This window comes from Centruroides vittatus, unplaced genomic scaffold, assembly GCF_030686945.1.
Source record: "Centruroides vittatus isolate TY-2023 unplaced genomic scaffold, ASM3068694v2 contig_461, whole genome shotgun sequence".
Taxonomy (NCBI): Eukaryota; Metazoa; Arthropoda; class Arachnida; order Scorpiones; family Buthidae; genus Centruroides; species Centruroides vittatus.
Window position 1 is genome coordinate 1553279 of NW_027122257.1, and position 16816 is coordinate 1570094.

The 16816-nt window shown below is 25.4% G+C and overlaps 1 protein-coding gene across 2 annotated transcripts in view; it reads right to left on the reverse strand.

Annotated features, from left to right (window-relative positions):
• Nucleotides 1–10325, reverse strand: part of LOC136977605 (uncharacterized) — an 84552-nt gene extending 74227 nt beyond the window's left edge. For both annotated transcript variants that reach the window (XM_067273134.1, XM_067273133.1), the window contains exon 1: nucleotides 10031–10325. The gene's annotated coding sequence lies outside the window, so the exon portion shown is untranslated. The remainder of the gene's footprint in view (nucleotides 1–10030) is intronic.
• Between the last annotated feature and the right edge of the window lie 6491 nt (nucleotides 10326–16816).

Genomic DNA, 16816 nt, shown 5'->3' on the forward strand with positions numbered 1-16816 from the left:
GAACGAGTAACGAGATCTATGACGTGTCATGTTTTATGATTAATGTCACACGATTTTCATGACGTCATTTATGATGTTTACGTGATATGATGGAGTCACGCGCGTATAGGAATCGAGCAGTTTCATTAAAGCGATCTCATCTTCCTCATCCTGGCAACTTTATCGAACCACAGTGGCTTAGAAAATCATAAGAATTGAATATTTTTTTGTGATTTTCTATGGAAAAATTATTTTCCTTATTGAGAAAGTAGATAAATCCTAATTCCTTAGAGAGGAACTAAGATGATTTAAACAGTGTACAAGTAGAAAAGTTCACAATAAAGATAGAAGCAAGAATGTTTCGTCTTCAGGAAAGTAGTTACTTCAGCTCTTAACCTAACATTTCAGTTCTTTAATGATCCTTTTATCTTAGAAAGAAAATCTTTCTCTTTACAGAAAATTCGTACGATATTCGAATAACAAAATATTCTTTTTTAAGGAAAAGATAGAAAGTTCTTAAGGGAGTTCAGTCTGTTTTCACTATTCCTACAGGTTTACTGGAATTTTGACAATAACTATAATCCTCTGATATACGTTGAAATATATAAAGATCAAGGGGTAAGTTTAAATTCTGGATGTAAGGTAGTTTGATAAAGGGATCAATTGTATAAATCACATTTAAAAACATAAAAAAAATATATTTATTAAATTTCCTAAATTTTGGATAAAAGAATAAGGAATGTAGACTTGAACTCTCTTGACAAGGAATGTGTAAATTTTACACTGAATACTCTAGAGATTTCCAAAAATAACTTGGGGTTTTTTTTGGAGGGAGGCTGAGAAATGAATATAGGAAATGGCCCATAGCCTCGGGCAACTAATATTTATAGACTAGAAACTAGTAACAAGGAGGAATTTTTTGGAAGAGACTTTAAAATTTTTTTTTAAATATATATTTTTAAGAACGTTTAAGCAAAAAAAAACAAATTCATAAAACTGGAACATGATTTCTCGAAAAAAAAATAAAACTGTATAAAATTTTAAATGAACATTAACTAAACACGCGATAAAATAGTTAAATTTGAATTTTTAGATGATTTTTTAAATATATTTTTTTTAAGTAAAAGGAGGTCAAAATAAGAAGATAAAAAATTTGAAACGTTACAATTTAAAATCGATTTATATATTTTTTTTTATAAAATAATTTTTTAGATTATTTTTTCTATGAAACGAAACGATCTAAATATTGGAGAAAGCACTTATTGGATTAAGTAGAAAGTATTAAAAAAAGAAAAGGTAAAATATAATTTTAAGTATAATTCGGTTAGAAGTTTTAATAGGTTTTAAAATTTTTAAAAATATTTTTATAAATGGCCAAACTTTATTAATACAGATTTCTACATAAAGTTTCATTAAATTGACGTAAGTTTTTTTTTTATTTTTTAAAAAGATCACTAACTTCGATAAATTTAACTGAAGTTGTAAGAAAGTTGCAAAAATTTGGAAGAAAAACAGCATAAAATTTTACAAATTTAACAAAAATAAACGATAAAACTTTTGAAGAAAACAAGCAGAAGGCAGGAAAATAAGGAGATAAGTAGAAAGGAGGAGGGGGAAGAAACAGTAATTTATAAACATTTTAAATTGAATTTTTTATTATTTTTTAATGAGAAACTAATATTAAATTTAAATTAAAAACAATATAAATATATTCTTTAATAATAAGAAAGTCGAATTTTATATAAATATAATAATTATATTTTTAAATATTTACACTGGATTCAATATAGGAATTAATTTTTAAAAAATAATCTGATGTTGGAGAGGATAAGTATTTAAAAAAAGTTACATTTAAATGGATTTTTTTATAATGGAATTGACTTTGTAATTACAATTTTATAATTTCGTAAAATTAATTTTTTAATTTTTAATTTTATTTATAGATTTAACAGTGGAATTGAAAGATATTAATCGGATGAAATAATTTTAAGAAGCTATTTAAATTCAACTAAATAAGAAAACGTAACATAAAAATTTGAGTAAACGTAACAGTATATATTTGAATGCAATGGCAAACGTAACAGTTAGGATCAGAATAATGAAAGGAGAGTAAGAGGAAAGATCAAAATAAAGAAAAAAAAATGAGGAAGATCAGAATGAAGCTAGAAATGTAATAGTAAAGATTAAAATGAAGAGGGAAAGTAAGAGGAAAGGTCAAAATAAAGAGGGAAATGAAATAGTAACTATCGAAATAGAGAAAAATGTAACAATAAAGATGAAAACGAAGAGGAAAAATTAAGAGGAAAGATCAAAATAAAGAGGAAAGATTAGAATAAAGAAGGAACAGTAGCGGGAACAGTAAATATCAGTACAAAAAAGGAAAGAAGGTAACAGTAAAGATCGAAGTTAATAAAAAAAAAGTAACAGTAAAATCCTAACTAACGGAATGACGTAACAATTCAGAAGGAACAAAGAAACGTAGCACAAAAAATTAAAAAAATATAAAATGAAGCTGAAGCTGAAGCTGAATAGAACAGAAAAGAAGAAGAAAGAAGTAAATGTAAATTTTTTTCCTTTAAATTAAAGAAACATCGTAACGTTTTCAACACAACAATAAAAACTTTTTAATTCTTTAAATGAATACATTCAGTTCATTATTATTCGTGTACACGAATTTAAAAATAATTTTAAATCATTTTCAATAATTACGTAACAATGAAATAACAAGTAAATTGATTAGATACAAGAAAATCACAAATAATATTTATAAATTTGCTTTTTATTCGAGAGAAATTTCTAAGAAGTAGCAAAATTTATTAATAATATACTTCAAAAACATTTTAGAGTTGAAGAATATGGAAGAATCCAATAAGTAGACTGAGAGATCGAAGTACTTATTGGATTAAGTGGCAATAAAGAAACATATATAGTTTACAATACCCCATTAAAGTGATACGCTATGGATATATAACTAGTTACAGCATCAAAGAAATGGAGGTATAAGACTTTTTTCAACTTCTTTGCCTTCTTCTTTCCTCTTTCAAATCGAGATTACATAGTACCAGGTAGTGACAGGTACAAGAAGGTAGCTTAAGATGGAAGAAATGTCGTAAGTCGCTGCGAGAGATTTGCTCCAAAGGTACCCTAGGGTCTTTAACAGACATTGGGGAAGAATCTAGGAACGAAATTGTTCCTGGTACTATCTTACGTACCCGAGTCTTACGATTAATAAATCTTGAACGAGATAGGAATGCTGTAAATGTCTGCTGTTACTTGAGTTATATACCGAATGCTTACCTTTAGGCAGTAATGGAAGTGGTACAGTTGAGGATTGCTTGTGTGGACAATGGCTTTCTTATAAAACAACCCTTATTCCATAAAGGGATTACATCCAAGAATTAGAATTGTGGATAAGGTCGGTGCAAATCTAATTAGAAACTTCTCTCTTCTCATGTTCTTTAAGGGAAACGGAATTTGCTTTTTTTTACAAAAGTTAATGGAATTTATCAAATGTATTTGAGTAAATCGCTGTTTCGAGGTGTCTTCTTGCGAGAAATTCAAAAATTATAGAAAAGTATTGAGTCTATAACGAAATAAATGAACTTGATTTTTTAAAACTGCGCTACAGCTTTTTTCATTTTTATAGAAATTTATAATAAATTGATTAAAACTTTAATATGTTAGTCTCTCTAGAAGTCTTCGTTTATTAATTTTATTTTTACAAATTATTACGAATATAATTTTTGAATAAGTTTATTCACATTTCTGTCAACACAGAAAACTTTATTCTAAACACAATTAAAAAAATAAAATTACTTTTCTTAAATTTCTCTTCAATATTTTATTAAAAATAGATAAATGTAACCAACCGTAACCGAAAAGTTTCAAAAGTGCTGCGCCCATAAATTTTAATTTACATAATCTTTCAGAAATTAAAACAAATTATAAATTTTATTAAGTATTTCTCAGTAAAACACTGTCCGATGATGTTTTCTAACTAAAAACATCAACATTTTTATTTAAAATTAAGAAACGACGGAATTAAATGGATTTAATTATTTTAATCGCGCATCAACTTTCATCAAAAGTTAACTCAGCATGACGTGAAAAAACGATGGTTTAAGTGTTGCAATAATAAATTTTAATTTAAAAAAATATATAACAAATATTAAATTTTTAATAGTTTACATTTAAACAGACTTTTTTTTTAATTTAAAAAAATATATTAAATTTATTAAATTTGATATTAATTTATTCTATTCAAAAGTGACGGCATTCAAATTTAAATAATTTCCATCAAATTAATAATTTAATAAAAGTTTTATCAAATTTTTAAATTATTTTCTATAATAAAATTTAATAATTTTCTTTTCGTATGTTGCATCTTTAAAATTTATTCATTCAATTTTAGCGAATATTTAAAGCGGGAAAAAGGAGAGGAAAGGGGGGGGAGAAATTATATAAAATAAAATTATTATAAATAATTAAATTATCGAATTTAAAAATTCTATGTAAATTGTCAATTATAAATAAATGTTTGTCTACTTTAAAAATTATTTTAAAAAAAAATCGAAAAAAATTGTAAAAATTAAATTTAAAAAAATTACAAATTTCCCTTTTATTTTTTTCTTTTCTAAATTGCTTTGTAGTAATTTTTGAGTATTAAAAATTTTCTATCTTTAAGAATAATTTTTAAGATTTTTCTAACCTAACCTTATAATACTGTATATGTAATTTTCTAACTACTCGTAGTTATTCTAAATTTTTCCGAAAATTCCACTAATTTAGGGAACTTTTTAAAATAGTAGCTAAAAGTTAAAAAGATTTTAAAGTATGAATAATTTTCAAAACTGTCTCTAAAAATATGAAAATCTTAAAGACGTAATTTTTTCAAAAAAATCCCTAAAGACATAATTTTTTCAAAAAATCCCTAAAGTTCCTTATTCTAAAAATGCTAAAAGTTAGGGATATTTCCTGAAAAATATAGATTTTTTAGGAATGTCCTAAATTATTATTCCTACAAATAGACTTTATCAGGAAATATCCCTAAAAATCTATTATTTCCAGAAAATATCCCTTAGCGTCGAGAAATTTTAGGGATTTTTGCAAAAATTACTTCCCTAAAATTCTCATAATTTTTAGCGACGTTCTTCAAAGTATTTATGCCTCAAGACGCTTCTAAGTTGTAGTGACTTATTTAAAAAAAATTCCCTAAATTAGTGAGATTTTGGGGAAATTTACTATCACTGAAGTAAAAAAAACTAAAGTTATGTTACGATGTTTTATAGCTTTTTGAATTGCGCCTTTTAAAATGTGCACAATTTAAGGGATTTTTTAAAAGAGATTTCCTGGAAGAACGATTTTTGAGGAAATTTCAAACTTTTTGGAATTAAGGTTTTAAAAATCGTTCCAATTTTGTTTGGATTTCTTGAAAAAATTACGCACCTTTATTTACCCTTAAAATTAAATTTATTTAAATGCTTTTTTAAATTTATTTTTAAAAAATGCGTAAAATTATAAAGATTTTAAAAGACGTTTAGAATATTTTTTTAAAGAAAATGAATTAAAATTAGCCTTAAAACAAAATTTGGTTTTTACTCGAAAATTATTTAAGGTTAAACTTAAAAATCTTAGGTCTTTAACCTTTAAAAAATTCCTTAAAATGTTAAAAAATGTCTTTCAAATAAAATTCAAATTTTAATAATTTTTTTTGGGGTAAAAATATTACGAATCTTATCCTAAAAATACGACACTTTTAGAGCATTTATCACGCACTTTTAAGGCAAAAAATACGATATAAATGCAAAATATGTGTTACAAATCTTCAAGGAATTCTTTTATTTTTAGAAAAAGTTAAAACTATTTTGATGTATTACAGAAGCCAAAATTTGAGAGGTTTTTTAAAAAAAAAAACGACTGTACTCTATGGAAAAATGATAGAAAAGTAGCGATATGCAAACCATTTTTACTACTTGACAGCCTCAGAAATGGACAGAGATATGCAAAATGTTTTACCACTTGACAGAACTAGAAACGAATTGAGATATGCAAAATGTTTTATCAGGTTACAACAAAAAAAAAAAGGAAATGCTGATAAACGGAAAAAAATCTAAAAAACGCTTCATCAAATTACAGCGAAAGAAGTAGACATCAATATATACTTTATATAGAGATATAAGCAAGAAAATCGTAACAAAATACAGTTTTTTGTGTATTACGTCACAATCATTACAGATTTATCGCATGTATTATTTCTTAACATAAGGATTTTTGATTATATTACGTCACAAATATTTTGTTCTAGAATATCTACGTCACAAATATAATGGTTTTTTAAATATTGTTACGAATATTCCATTCTAGAATACATTACGTCACAAAGATAATTTTTTTTTGTTTAAATTACTTAAGCATAAAGATATTTGAATGTACTACGTCACAAACATTCGATTCTGGAATATGTTACGTCACAAATATAACGGGTTTTTAAATATCACGTCACGAAAATAACGGTTTTTGCGTAGGCTAAATTTCGTCACAAGGATTCGATTCTAAAATATGTTACGTCACAAATATAACGATTTTCTTATGTATATTACGTCACAAATATTCTGTTCTGGAATACACTACGTCACAAACGTAGGGCTTTTCAAATATTAGTCACAAAAATAACGATTTTTGCGTATATTACTTCATAAACATAAGGTTTGTGCGCTAAAACATTAAACAAGGACATTAAAAAGAAGTATATAAAACCATTTTATCGAAAATTCAAGTGGATAAGAATATAAAATTTTCTTTCTACAGTTTAACAGGATAAAAAAAAAATTGAATCTGTCATCGTCCCAACTTAAAAAGTAATTTAAAAAATAAATATGGGATCCACTTCAGAATTAATCTGAAGAAGAGGAGAAAAATAATATATATTTATATAGAATTACCATAAAAATATTTTTTGATTTATCGAATAATAAATCATCACAAAAAATAACATAATAAGAATCTACCAGATCTACTCCAAGTAATTCAGATGAGGAGGAGAGGGATGGGGTTTTAGTTTAGAACGAAATAGACTCTAGAGATTTATCTCTCGCATCCTGCAGAGATTAACTGACGTAAAGCGGAAGTGCAAGTATTAGTTAGGACTGGAAATGTAGATATGAGTTAGAATTCTCCAACCGAAACCACACATTCCATGTATATAATTCCAATCTGAAGCAATTGACTTCTATCCCTCCCTCTTTATATTCACACTTTGAACACTTTGAGGTGAGATTATTTTAATTTTCCGGCGTTAACTTGTTAACATAATTCTTCCAATATTATTAATAAAAGTCGATAGAAAAGATCGAATTTAAGTTAATTCATTATTAAATAAACGTATTAAAATAATTACTTTTTTTGGCTCCATTTGCGAGCCATTATGTTGCCTAAAAATGTAAAGGAAAGGTAAGAAGTAAAAAAATAGTCTGATCGATTTGATATATTATACAACCGAAGCAGAAATTGTACTACAATTCTGACCTCGTTGTATTTTATTGCATTGTGAAAGTAGCTTATTCAAACTGTACAATTCAACCTGAGCGTGTCATATGTTGTATCCCCGTTTTCTATATCTTCTAAGCTATATAATGAGTTAAATAATAGAAAAATATACAGTATTTAGAACAGAATCAACTGTAAGAATTCTCCACATATCTAAGCTCAGAAATGCTTTCAGACAAGCTCTAAAACGAACTGTTAAACCGTTAAAACTGCAATAATTTTTACGGGTGACGTCGTCTCATACGCAAAACGTCTAAAAATGACTTCAAATTTTATAAATTAGAGATTTAATTTTAAGTTTACTTAAGCTTAAACCCTTTTCTAATTATTTACTCAAAGCAGCACTAAGTGTCTATAAAGTTAGTGTTTAATGTAAATAAATTAAGCTCAAAATTATTTTAAGCTTAAAAAGTTGATTACAATTAAACTAGACTCTAAAATAACATAGAACATAATTTATAATTATTCTAAGTTTATAAAATTTATGTAAAAATCTATAAACTAAGCCGATATTTAAATGGTTGAAACACTACAGCAGTAATATATATATATATATATAAAATTGACTTAAAAAGTATATCAAAGTGTAAAATATAAAAAAAATTCTTAGACACATTCGATAATTTTTGACATTACAATGTTTTTCTCTCATAAATCGTCTACACGCCAAGCAAATTTATCGAATTTTATATTGAAGATAAAGAAAGAAAGAAAAAAAAACATATATCTATATCTATCTTACATGAATAAAATATTTTCCAAGATACATGTTTTGGAATTAAAATCAGGAATAAAGCCAAATACATTATATTTTTAGCTTTCAAAAATCTATTTTGGTTTATAATCAAGAGAAGCGTAAAGTATCTCGACATTTTGAATAATATCCATGAAGAAATTGAAAATTTTTTTGAATAAAAGATGTCGATATCTGTTACATCTGTCTTCGTAAAGAAAGAACTAAAAAAATAGTAAAAAATAAAATAAAAATTGATCAAAGATATTTTGAAAAATTTGATGACACACGTTTAGCAACTTGGCCAAGGTAGTGTGAGTGACAAGATTACCCCCCCTTTTTTTCATACTTATTTTTTATGAACGTATCACGCCGATACTAGATCATCTTTCATACTAACAACACTACGTGTTAAGATTGCATTTTTAAAATTTGCAGCGTAAGTTAGAAAGCAATTTATATTTTAAAATTTCACAGCACACACCACACTGTACGCATATATAATATATTAATGTATATATATATATATATATATATTTAACGCATCAATCTTTTAACATTGATAGATGCAAATCTAAGTGCAATAAATGCTTTTGATTGATTATATATTTTAAAAGTAGGAAATAAAAAATAAAAATAAAAAAATTTCCAACGAGAACTTATCACATTTCAAATTTTTTCTGATGTTAAAAGCAATATCAAGGAGAACATTTGTATATGAAAATATATAAAAATCAAAATTCTTCTTCTCCTTTCTTTATTTTACTAAAACATTATCCATGCCATGTAAATACATTTTCTAAATTGCTCGATACTATTTCTAAATTGCAAAAATATTAAGATTAGAATGTATTTTTTTTTAAGAAAAAAAAGATATAAAATACTAAATAAATCCTTCATAAAGCTTTCGTGTCAATGTATCGGTATGTATCATTTGTAAAAAAAAGAAAAAAAAAATATAAAAAACTGGAATAAAACGCAATCGATGATCGTTTCTAACTTACAACATTATCTTTCATAGAATAAAAATTCAAAATTCCATTACAGTTCAAAAATACAATTAAAAAAACGTAAAAATAAAATTAAAAAGAGATCGATCTACAAGTTTTGTCAATATTTTGGACATGCCCAAAATTTTCTATGATTAATATTTTATCACCATAAAAAGTATAAAAAAACCTTTCCATAAAACACATTTATCATGTGGAGATGCCAAAATTTAGACAAAACTCCAATAATTCACTCTCACTTTCACATCGAAAGTAAAAACTAATTTTTGTAGTGTCCGCACGTGTTGGAATCAATCCAAAAAAACAAGAATTCTTTTTGCATTTTTTGTAAGTGTAAAATAATTGCATTTTAATGTTTTTTTTTTTCTCAAATATTATTATTATAAACCGATTCCATAAAAAAGTTCTTGTATTGTGTAAAATTCGAATCACGTTCGCTTTAACACGGTGAATAAATGACGTCTTGAAGTACCCCCAGAGAAATTTTCACTTAATCACATATCGAGATGCTTATATAACCATAAAAGTAGGTATTTAGAAGTGTGCTAAAACATTTATTTATAAGAGTATGTATGAGATAAATGAGGAAAAAATTGCTGTGGAGGGAAGAAATCGAAATTTTGCTCAACTTTTATATAATTAAACAGCAGGAGTATAATTGTATAACGTCTTCTGTATGCATATATTTGAGTCAGGATGGTAAGAATTGAAACACGCGACAAGTCGAAATTATTAGATAGAAAGCTGGAAAATGTGTACTTACCTATAATGGGAGGAGTAATGCCTGCCTCGCTCCTGTAATGCCTCCTCTGTGCCATGAGTGTGTAGAAATAACGAAAAGCACGTCCGATCCGCACGAAATGCACCTAAAGACTGCGCTACAGGTTCAATGCTTCCCTCTGGTGGACACGGGAAAGCTAGGAGCGCCATCGACCCAAGTATGTGGCGACACCTACTTCCGTTTCTCCACGGACGGAAAATGTTTCCGTGCAGCATTAATACAGTTTCTATTAGATGCAGCACATCAAAGAGCACAACTCGCCTCCTGTCAGATGAGGAAGTCGTTCGATGTTTATGCAATGACACAACTGTCACTTACTCCCAAATACTGTTATGTAAAGTTAAATAAGTGTGTTTGTGTTTAATTTATACATCGACCTCTACCTTTTTAACAGAAAATTCAATCTTCTAGAAGTAACTTTAAACGGCACGTGATAGATGCTGGTCTTATTATCGCTTCTAAAATCGACTAATGAAAATCTATGGAAGATGCAAATATCTGTTTACATTTAAATTCAAGTTTTTTTTTTTTTTTAAATGTATTTGTTTACAACAATTTAATTAAAAAGATATTCTACTTTATTTAGCATTGTCGTAATTGATAACATTAAATAAAAAGAAATAATTCGATTGTTTCGGTGAAAACACGTGTTCGTGCCACGTGTGAATGAAATTGAAAATCGATTTTAAATATGATTTACAACAATTTTTCGTATAATTGTCGATTTCGGCAATTGAAATAAATGTTTCGGTTTCACACTATTGTTGCAATTTACCATTGTCTTAAAAAAAGAATTATATTATGACGCGCGAATGAAATTGAAATACCGTATATTTCTATTATGACGTAAACATTATATGAAATTTATATATTAAAAATTTTGATTTATTATCACTTACAACGAGTGATTATTTATTGTGGCATCGTCATAATGCCGGGCTGCATTTTTAATCATTTTTCAATTTAAATATTCACGTGACTTCTGGTCCGGACCAGAAGTTCGTAAATAGTTAATCGAGCCATCTGGCCCCTAAGATTTCCATATTTCATCTTGATTTTCATCTACTTAATTCCGTTCTCGAGATTAACGAAGGACAGACAGGTGGACACAATTAACAATTACAAAATTATATATACAGTATATTATTTTAGTGAATACTGTTGCAATTGTTAAAATATATCGTTGTGAATAAAAGTAAAATATTTTTCACATCGAAAATACAATTTCTACACGCTTTAGAAGAGCGAGGCAGTATTTAAAATTTTTTTACATAATAATTTCGAATGTAATAAAAATCCCACAGTTAAGTTTTAATTGCCCAAAAATTATATAAATTAATTCTCCATTCCGTTAAAACACAGCACGTATCAATGAAATTTAAATATTTCCCATAAAATATAAGAAATTTAATTACATATTATGATAATTAAAATTTATTTCGTTCATTTATATTCTTAAAATATATTAAAATTTATTAGTAAAAATTATTTTAAAATGTTTTAATTTCTACATTATTGTTATAATTGATTATTATTTTTAAAAAAATCCGTTACATTTTTAAAAATACAACACGTGTCAATAAAACTGAAATATTTTACAACAAACAAATACACGTGATAAATGAAATTTACAACCTTTATCAGCGTAATTGTCAATTGCAATAATTAAAATGTCTTTCAGCTGTTTGAATAGAGTCGAAATTGATTATTTTTTTTAAATAAATAAAAAAAAAGCCACGTGTAAAATGAAATTGAATTATATTTAAATACTCATTTACAAGTAACAAATTTATGATTTTTCTTTTCAAAAATTGTCAATTACGACAATTTAATTAAAAAGAAATATTTTTTTCTTCAGATTTTTGAATATTATTGTAATTGATGTGTTTTGTATTTTATAATCTATTTCTGCTAAAAATGCATCAGGTATGAATGGAAAGTGAAATATATTTTTCATAAAATGACAGTTTTTTTTATTTCTTTATCTGAAATTTACACATGAAAGGGAAACAAAACATTTAAATATCAGCAAAATTGTTATAAATAGACAACTGCATTTGAAATTTACAATATTTTTTAAAACGTCAATATTTGTTAAATTCTTTTAAGATTCAACACCAAGTTAAAAATAAATAAATAAATAGGAATTTTAAATTTCAATACGTAAGCAATTTTTAATTTTTTGTCATATTGAAAAAAAAAACTTTTTGTAAGTTACAAAACTTATAAATTTATTTGAAAATTTAGGAATTGATAAATTTAATTTTATTTTTAGAACAGTTTCCTCTTTAACTAGTTACGTGCCAAATGAGCAATTATAAATCTAAAATTTGCTAACTGTTTCACTTCCAATTCTTAATTTAATTATAAAATTGTTTACACGAAATTTAAATCCTTTTGTAGGAAAACTTTTCGTACATTTTCCTAAAGCGATATCCATAATAATTTTTAAGTTAGAAATTGTAAATTTCTGATAGAAATTTTATATATTTTCTTTCATTTTTTTAAAACTAGAATTGAAGATAAAAATAATACAAAAAAATGCTAACGATATGTATTGGAAAATTTAAAATATATTTCATTCTTAAACTTAAATAAAATTGAAAGTTACGTTTGGAATTTTTAATCTCTCTTCTAGAATCTAAATATCGTTAAGGATTAAAATTCATGTCTAAAGAAATTTATTCAAAATAAATAAAAAAATAAAAATTGTATATATGACATTTTATCATTTCTTAACTAATTCAATAGTTTTTTTTAACAGTTTCTACACATTTTTCTTTCTAAAAAAGTAGCAAAATTACAGTCTGTCATTCATCTTTTCACCATTGTTATACATTATAAAGCATACAGAGTGTATGAAATTTGTAATAACTGTGAGTATAGAATAAAAAAAAGGCCATATAAAGTAGGTTTATAGTGTAAAATTTCCAGTCAAGTTATCAATTTTGGTCAGAAATTTTTTTATCTTTTTCTAAAAATTATTCATTTTTTTATATTAATATCTGGAGAAAGCTTTTGGAATTGTTGTAAAATCGATAAAATATGTTTCATATCATTTAAAATATTATAAAATATTCCTCTCTTGTTTCTTTCAAATATTTTTGTCTTAATAAATCATCTTCAAAAAAAATCCACATGTTTTTAAGAAGTTGAATAAATGTTTTCTTTTTGTTTCCATTATAAACCTTATAAAAATAAATAAATATATTCAAATGTATGTATAAGGTAGGTGTATACACATGCATTAGAGGTATATAAGTAATTAAAATCTAGAAAAGTATATTAAATTTTAGTAATTAAGTACAGTAAAAAGTTTAGTTCTATGACAAACTTTTGCTTAACAATAAAACAAATTTAAATTAAGTAGAATTAAACATTAGGAATTTTAAATTAATTTGTGGTAAATGTTAGAAACTACTGACAAAAGATCGTTGCCCTTAACTGATTTAATTTAGTATACTTAACAATTTCGATCTCGTCTTGGCATGAAATTGTTAAGAAATGCACGTGATTACCCCCTCCTGTTGGTCGTGACGTAAAAGCAGCGTGTAATTCGATTTCGATATAAAGAGAATTATGTTCGATTTCAAAAAATCACGTGATTTAAATTAACTTTTGTAGTAATAAGCTTAAAATAATCGCATTTCAAACCTCTCCACATCACGTGACACCACTCTCAATATGCTATTCACGTGACATATCGGTTCTGTATTCTGAAATGTTACTCTTTCTCGATTCGAACACATATTTATACCAAATTGAATCTTAAGTTAGCGTGAAGCTTACTCCTCTAGTCTATCAGAGTTAACAATAAATTGTAAAAATTATATCATTCGTCATTTTAGTATAAAATGGCGCCATTGGATCCATGTTAAGTGAGAGAAAATATGTAAATTGGTCGTATGTAATTACAAGAAACACGGTTCAATCATAACTTGAAGTTTCAGGGATTTCGTGCACAATTTAGCATATATTTGATTTAAGCTAAACTTTTTAGAAAGAAACACGTGATTACGCACGTGATTCCTTCAGAATTAATCGATTTCGTTACACAGAAGCATACGATTCGATCACGTTATCGTAGAAACTATGTTTAATGCATATATAATTTGACCTTTAACCCGAAATAGAATCAAAAAATATAAATGAAATATTCATAAAATCTCGTGTGTATAGCTAAATTTTCGTCGCGTCGTCATCTAAATTTAATATCCATAAACAAGAATTTAACAAATAATGCTTCATAAAATATTCAGGCAACATTACATTTTTTAGTAAAATCTCGAACAAAATTATCCAGTAATTCTTATCAAAATTTCAGCAAAGAAAACAAAAAAAAAAAAAAAAAAAAGAAAATTACAATAAAGGAAAGCTTATATAATATGCCATTTTACATTCATTCTGAGTAAGTTTTATAACATCAAAGGTTAAGTAAATAGGATAAATAAGTAGTAACATGCTTTAGTAGAAAGAGTGCTGATGTTTTCTTTAAATTGAAAATTTTCAGAATAAAGTATCAGATTTAGTGGAGTGATTTGGTTAAGTTTACATACAACTCTCTTACAAGTGTTTGACGATTCAGTTTGAGATGTGTCTTGGGGCTTGGTCTAATAAAAAAATGTATAACAGATCAATGTTACAGAATGAGATGAAAGCAAAAATCTTCTCAGGAGTAATTGGATAATACAACTTTTACTTGACTGCTAAATATATTTTAAATTAAAATTTGGTTTAATTTTTTCTTGACATTTTATAAACATTTTTTTTTTTTCCTTTACAAACTCATCACGCCTGTTTCTAAGTCAATTTTCGATAATACTTCGCTCACTCAAGAGATAAAACAAGTTATTAAAGCCCAGTTTTTTATTTTTACTTTACGTTTTTTTTCTATATTAAAGTCGAGAATTAAGTAATAAAAATGCGTATAAATACAATTTTTTAATAATTTGTTATTGTAACAAATATAAACAATACATTATAACTTTTTAATGTTATATTTTTTTCAATATACTGTATTTTTCTCTAGTTGAAATTTATTTATAAATAAGTTCAGAATTGGATTTTTTTATTACTTTTTTGTTGTTATTTTTAGAAATTGATTACTTATTCAAGCGAAATTTACAACTTTTCTTAAAAATTGACATTTATGTAGCTAAAATTTATTACTTTTTTAACACGTGGATATCATGTGATTGAAATTGATATATTTTTCTTTACCGAAATTGAATATTTGTCTATTTTCTACTTTGTTTTTTAATAAAAAACACAAACAAGTGTTTACAATTAATCAGTTACGAATTGAAATATACGTAACAATGAAACCGAGTTAATTGTAATTAAACATGATTTAAACGTAATTAATTGATGAAATTTACTATTTAACACCTAAAATTTCGATTCGTAATTGAAATAGATATTTTTTTTCTTTATCGAAATTGAATATTTGTCTATTTTCTGCATTGTTTTTTAAATGAAAAACAAAAACAGGTGCCCATAATTAATCAGTTACAAATAAAATATACATAAAAATAAAACCGAGTTAATTATAGTTAAACATGATCTAAACGTAATTAATTTATGAAATTTACTATTTAACATGTACTGTACAATTTCGATTCGTTGTATTGAATCTGAACTTATAAAATATTAAATGTTTATAAAATATTAACTTGTTTATTCCATTTTAATTTATAATATAAACAAAAGTATAAAAGAGATTCGATCCCGTTTACAGATCTAAAAGTTTATTAACTATTTAAAAATTTATGTTACTATTATACAAATATTATTTTAAATACAAATATTATTTTAATATTCTATTTATTTTAAAATATTAAAAGACAAATAATCTACAAAAATATATGATTTTTAATGAATAAATCAAGGAATTTAATCAATTATTAAACTTAATTTTCCAATCTCAATGCATATATCTGTACACATACACACGGAAAAATAATAATTTTTGGAGGCTCAAAGCACGTTTAATCGAAATGCAAATTTCACGAGGATCTGTGCAGCATATAAAATGGCATATTAGTTAAACCCAGGTGTAATTCGTGTAACTAATTTTTACAGAGACGTTTAATACAAAACATTATTCTGTAATGCTTAATGACAATACAACTGACTTTATCGATTTTATGTAAGAGAAACCACTTTCTACTTGGCAGCTAGCATTAATATACGAACTAGATCCGCCCATTGTGTCAATTTAGTATGTTAATAATTTAACATTTTTTAAATATTTTTTTCTGCTATTTTTTTCGCAAATTTAACTTATTTAAATGTGTTATTCTCACGAAAGTTCAATATATATATATTTTTTTTATAATTTTGTTACTACATTAGACCCATTTTAAATGCATACAATTTTTTAAATGTTGATTTTTTTAGAAATATTAAAAATTGTAAATGAAAATGTAGATGGATTTTTAGTTGTAACTGTGGTTAAATTTTAATTAATCCGAATGGTTAAAAATCAGTCATTTTAATGTTTTATTTTTACTCTCAGAATATAGAAATTTAAATTAAAGGATGGTGAACACGTGAAATGTTAAATATAAAATTTTATACACTTACAAGAATATATTAATAAATATTGTAGCCTATTCCCTGTTTCTTTCACTTTTAAGCTTATACTTGTACATTTTTCTGTGTACAAATGAACGTAGAGGAATTAAAGAGAAACGGATACGTAACTCTGAAACAAAGATACCAAACACGTGTTTAAAATAGAAATCATAGCAAAAGCATAATATGAAA